Raw genomic sequence first — 6689 nt, 5'->3', positions numbered from 1 at the left:
TAACAACAATGGCGGCGGAGGACGAGAGAAATGTGAGGCGACACACTGAACGAGTGAGAACAGGAATGGGAACAAGAAAGATAAAAATCTACAATGCGAGTCGGGGACGGAAATCGCTACCTCGCCCCTCGAGATGGATAAACCAAATCACATGACACACGTGAAAGTCTGACTCTCATGCTAATAACCCCTTTGTTGGCCCCCGTGCGTTAAGACCCCCGCGCTGCCTCCAGGGTACCCCCCACCCCTCCGGTGTGGACGGCAGGCTCTGTGGGCTGGAGAAGCCCGGCATAATCCAGAAGGGACCTTTTCAAATTAATACACTCCTGTTAACCTCATCTCAGACAAGCTCTCTTCGTTATCGCTCAATTAAAACTGCATACATGAAGAGGGCTGGGCCTCATCAGAAGCCTTCCTGTCTGAGCGGCGTGACCAAAGAGTCCAAGAGTCGTGCTGGGACCTAAAAACACAGACGGGTCAGGACAAACGAGGCCAGACGTAGACCGAGTGATTTAAAACTGAAAGGAAAGCAAAGTGACAATGAGTGAGTTTGTGGCCATTTTTTTGACAACCTACAGTAAGCATCCATCCGTCCATCCATTTTTGATACTGCTCATCCTCATTCGGGTGCATCCCAGATGCTTTTAGGTGAAAGGCAAATTACAACCTGGATCTGAAGGGGCAAAAGTACTCACATTCTGTAATCAAGCAGAAAAGTATAGATACTTGTGAAAAAAAAAAGAATTCTGGTCAAAGTACTTTGTAACACAACTGGACAAATACACTAGAGGTGGGAGTATCCAATCTCAAATTATAACCTTCAATCTCAAACGTCTCTGTTGGGGGAGCACATTGTCTCTAAAAATCAATTGGACGTTTACATCTGTAGAAATTAAATGAATAAACGAGTTAACTTCTAAAATGAATATCAACACTAACATGCACGTCTTTTTTCATATAAACTGTGAATCGATGTGGTGATAAATACTGCAAGATGAATTTGGGTGTAATGGTGTACGATCGTCTGATTGAACAACACATACGTTGTTTCTGGTGAGAATAAGTCCAAATCTTATTACGGTTTGTGAATAAGTGAGTGAAATGTATTCACTTTGTGCACCTTGTCAGTTGTCACATTTTGAAGTGAACATGCATTCGTTGACAGGGGCACTGGTCGATCAAATATGATAAAGTTGCTCGATGTCCCTCAATGTTTTTCAGTGTTTCATGGTTCTCAATCGTTCAGTCAAGATCTTAAATCTGTTCACCTTTACATTTCTCTCTTTATGCATTTTCTACATTGTGTCGTTATCCGTGGAGGTTGAACAACGTGCTGAGCTATTTTGCAAAGTAAAAATACACGGGTGACATGACTTGAGAGTCTCATGAAAGAAGTAAAACTTGAATGCCCACTTAAGGAAGTCAAACTACCAGGAAACTAAGAACAGCATCGGTTGATTTTTTTCAGCCAGTCGTGACACTTTGGGAGTTAGTGGTCAGCAAGTTGGGGAGACTGTTGCACAGAAAGCTGAAGCCGTTATGACTGATCCGCAGTTGACCAACTTTAACGCTCTTTATGTTTGAATCAACATTTTGTTATTCCGTAAGTGTTTCCACATGTACTCCGCCGCTTCAGCCCTCTTTCCGGAGTTGAGTTTTGTGTTGAAGCAAACGTTGCGGGAGTAGGCTAGCTGTCTATGGTACGCATATAGCCCGCAGCCAAAGACAGAGCAAAACAGCAAGCACAAGTCTGGCCTGTCTGCGGGATGCCAAGACTGCTTAGCGCACCAGAGGTACACAGCTGACAGGTCGCAAAGGAATGCTTGAGAATTCCACATATTACGTAGCTGTGGAATTACCGGGCCAAAGCTCTCTAACCAATCACCCGTTGCTACGTTTTTAATGGTTAAAATCACTGATTACAGTTTAAAGTAAACATCCCAGAGTTGGTAATTGTTTGTACGTCTGCTTCTCTATGCACCTGCTATAGACCTGTGACCCGGCCTGACTCTTGCTTTAGGCCAACAAATGACAGATAGTATCTTCTACATGCATTTTGCGTCCCATAATTACACTCCTGACATCCCTTTGCAAATTGCCAACGTATCATTATAGCAATATACAGTATAACACATACAGTCACGACTGACAATATTGCTCACTCTGAAATTATCATGTGACACATCAAGGCAAGTGTACATGACTGCAGGGTTCATCCAAATTTTCATCTGCCTGTAATATCCCAGTCAGGAGGACCTTCCAATACACACTATCATAGGTAGAATGATGGGAGGCATATAATAACAATGGCAAGTTGTAGACCAGGGGTCCCCAACCCCCAGGCCGTGGACATAATGACCACAGTGTTGCGGCCAGATCGGACGTTCCTCGTGTAATGATTCGTGTTTATTATTATGTTTAGAAAATACCACAGGTTTCATGCAGGTCATATCATATTATTTTGTTTTATTTATCCAGCCGTTGTATTTATCAGGCAGGTCCCTGAAAATATTGTCTGACAATAAACTTCTGCTATTTCTTTGGCGGAGTGCACGCATGCGAGCAAGGCCTAAATAGCAAGAAAAATAATTTGTGTCTCTCATATTGTTTACGTAATAGGCTAACCAAAATACAATGAATGACTTAGTGGGGAAAATTCAAGTTCAATCAATTATAATTGTTCTACCATTATTTTTAATGGCATGAAAGAATCTCTCAATATGTTCTGAACTCCTGTTTTCATTCATCTGTGCGTTCATTTCAAATGCTAGCATTGCAGCTGGGAGTCTATTTGCACGGGCGCTTGACAGCCTTTGAGCCAGTTTCTCGCCTCCACTAAAAGCGCTCAGGGCAGAAAGCTAGAACCCCCCCCACACCCCCCCAACACCTCAAACCCCCCCCGCCTCACACTCCTGATCATGGCCCCTGCGCCTCTGACAGCCGCTGAAGGTAAGCGTTGAAGACATCCTGACACACGTGTAAAAAGCACTTTTGATGCAGGGAAAATGGACCGCTTTGCTGTGTACAAACAACAACAAAATGTCAACACGAGGCGGCGAGTGCAACAGGAGACATCAACACACGCACAGTTGACATGATATTACTGCAAGTGCCAAAGGACCCTTTTGCTTGTCTGCCTCCATCTTGACACTGTTTGTATCAAGATGCCTGTCATCCGATCATTCAGTACATAACAATGAAACACGCAAATAAACGTGCCTTCCCACAGATGTTGCATCATTTTCACTTTAAAACAAGAGCAGGGGTCTCCAAGGTGTAAAATTGGGTGTCATTGGTGGGGGGGTTCATAATGATGTGGCATACTGTTTAAAAAATAAAAAAAACATGGCCCATATCAGCAGATTATGGCCTCTCTCGCCATGTTTTTTTTTAAATTTTTTATTTATTTATTGTTTTGGTTATATGCCTGGCATGCATCTGCAAAATTATCAATACTCGGTTCAGCCTGCTTAAACACAAATTGAGACCATGCACCGAGCCGGATTTGCATGGGTCACGAAAATAGAGCCTGCACAGATCTTCACACTTTTGACATTAGGGGCCCTATTTTGGTAAGGAGGTGTAAATGCGATGGCGTAAAATCTGTCTCATCCTCATTTCTGGATCAAGTCTAATTTGCAGTGTTCGGGAATTCGGCAGACTGCATTTTGCCTCGATGGGCATTCTACCAGACCAAGGCCGTTTGTTTTTTTTACCCGCCCATGGCTCACCTGACAATATGGCGACAGATAGCAGACTAGAATTTAGACTACCCTCACAACCCCAACCAGTGTGGCAACTTAGGCCACTTGATTAAAGCAGGAAGTGCTGGGTGTAACAGAGAGGAAATAAAGGAGCAGCAAGAGTGTGAGTAAATGGACTGTTAAGAGCCAGGAGGAGAAGCCCATGTAATGTGGAGGAAAGTTCCATCCATCCATCCATTTTCAACACCGTTTATCCTGAAGAGGGTAGTGGCAAGTTGCCAGAGCCTATCCCAGCTGACTTCAGAACTGACTGGAACTCGGAATCGCCGCTTGGAATTGAAGCGGATTTGCATGGGACAGGAGATGTGAGCCAATCTCTTTTTTTGTCAGTTGACACTACAGCTTCTTGTTTGCTTCCAAACTTAGCTTGTAGCAGACGTGTTCACATTTTTGATCCACTGGTGAAAGGACACTTTGATTCTCTCCTCTTTCATCTATAACTGCGACAAACAACAAAGTGTATGCAGAAACGTGGTTATGATTGCATGACTGCCTGTGTCTTATGTGTTGTGTTGTATTATTTTGCCATTTTATGTTAACTGTTCTGTTGATGGCGGAGCGGGTACCCGCAGTGACTCCTCTCTCTCTCCTGTGGTTGAGAGGAAATAAATTTCATCTGTGCTGTTTGTTGCACTAGAGCGCATTTGACAATAAAATTGACTTGACTTCGGACGTAAGGCAGACTACACTCTGAACTGGTCGCCAGTTCGTCAGAGAGCACATATAGAGACAAAAAAACCATTCACGCCCACATCCACACCATCACTGAGTGGGAACCAATCCCACACTGCCCGCATACAAGTCAAGTGAGTCTACCACACACCACCAGCGACGAGTAGGAAAGTTGTTTTTTTGGATTTTGAGAATGGATTTTAGTTGGAACTTGATTTGTTTTTTCAAAACCTCTTAAAACATTCAGCGAAATTTTGATTTCTCTGATACTTCGACCTGAGAAGACTCCTCTTGCCCTGGCAAACCTCTCATAAATGTCACAGCACAATACAGGTTAGCGAATCATGAAAGCATTGCGGTGTTTCTCAGACTATAATCCACTTTCTTGAATTCCCCCTTCCCAATCAATCTCCTCACATTCCCTGCAGCTCCTCACTCCCCCATCTGCCGTGTTTCCCGTGGGTTTGGCCTTGGTGGAGGAGTGTGGGGGGGATCGGGGTAGGGGGATTGAGCGGGGTTGGGGTCAGGACCCCGCGATGCTGTGGAAGATAAGTGCATGCTTTAACCCAGGGCTACACCTGTAGGCTGGTGATCAGCGAAGCTAATCCCTCAGGCGTCCACTAATACTGATGATCCACATCTGAGACCCTCTCCCGTGAGAGTGCAGTACTGTTGCATTGTGGGGGCTAACAGATGAGGCTACAGGGAGCTAACATGTATCTGCGACCTCGTGTGTGTGTGTGTGGGGGGGGGTGCTCTCTCCTCTCTCCTCAGCGCCCACCTTCATTGTGTGCTCATATCTCCATTTGCAACCAACAATGAGAGGAATTGCATGAGCAGGTGGCATCGCTCTGCCTTCCCTGCTTGCATGCAACAAACAGATGTTTCTGTCTGCAAGTACCCCAACCCACCCACCCCTCCTTCTTTTTCTTCTTGTTGTCTTCTCCCTTAGGCTTCTCTGTTTCAATGAATCACACTATTGTTTCACAAAGGAAAATTACAACTGCTCATCCTTCTGTTTGTCTGCCACACGTCTCAATGTTGGGGAAACAATCAGTGCTGTTCCACCAGTACGTAGGCTTGGGTCATAATTCTGGTTTTGTTGTTTTGGTTACATTTGGTTTTGTTTCATGTTTATGTCTTGTTTCCATGTCTTGCTATTTTGTCTTGCACGTTACGTTATTTTTCCACCTGTTGTTGTCATCCTGGTCCCTTGTATGAACCAACCAGCTCCCTTCGACCCTTTGTGTCTTGTCCAATTTTTCCTTGTCGTCTCATCAGTTTGCTTGTTTTTAGCTTCCATTCAGTCTCTGTCCGATCATTGCTTTTGTTTGTAGTTCATGTCAGTTGTCATGTCGCCATGTCCTAGTTAGTTTTGTGTGATTGTTTGTTTGTTACTTTGAGTTGGGTTTGTTTGGTCTTACCTTAATTTTGTATTTTGGTCTTATGTTTGAAAACTAATATTTTGTTGAAAATTACATTTTGTTTTGAGTTGATCCTCCCTTGCCCCACGTTTAAAAACAGGTGCATCTTCATTTTGGTGCCGAGGGCACATCTAGTCTAGACCGCAACGTGACTCACTGGGTATTCCGGTGCACAGAGCTGCTACACACCCCGACATGCTGATAATTTGGTCACAGAAAGCAGATTGCGCTTGGTGTAAAAACATTTGTGAATTTCGTAGACCACGCTGCGGATCACTAGGCCTTCTGGCGGACTGAGGGCATTTTATATTACACGCCCTTGGAGCACTTGACAATTTGGAGAGAAAAAGTACACTAAATTTTAGACGACCTGAAACCATGTCTAAATGGTGGCGCAGGTGGTGTAATGCCATTTTGGTGCATCTGATCGAGATGCAGGCAGACAGATTCGACGTTCCGCGGACATTTGCGGTGGATGTCATCGTATTTCACTCAGATACATGACAACAGTGTGGGATAATCCCTCTGAACCACTCTAGAAATCAATTAATTGAACAAATTATAGTCATTATCATCTTAAAGATATTTTTAATGGCACCACCTGACCGCACGGCTATTGCATATAGACGGGGGAGTCCACTCTAGAAGCTCTATTCACACTGCAGGGCATGATGCCCAATTCTGATTTTTTTTTGTTAAATCCGATCTTTTTATGTTTTCCTTCACATTACAAAATCAAATGCGACTTCTAATGTGAACGCAACATGGCCGTGATGTGGCATGCATGCACACAAACCATGATATATATATATATATATATATATATATA

This window comes from Hippocampus comes, unplaced genomic scaffold, assembly GCF_001891065.2.
Source record: "Hippocampus comes isolate QL1 unplaced genomic scaffold, H_comes_QL1_v1.1 scaffold39, whole genome shotgun sequence".
Taxonomy (NCBI): domain Eukaryota; kingdom Metazoa; phylum Chordata; class Actinopteri; order Syngnathiformes; family Syngnathidae; genus Hippocampus; species Hippocampus comes.
Note: the sequence above shows the minus strand (reverse complement) of the source record.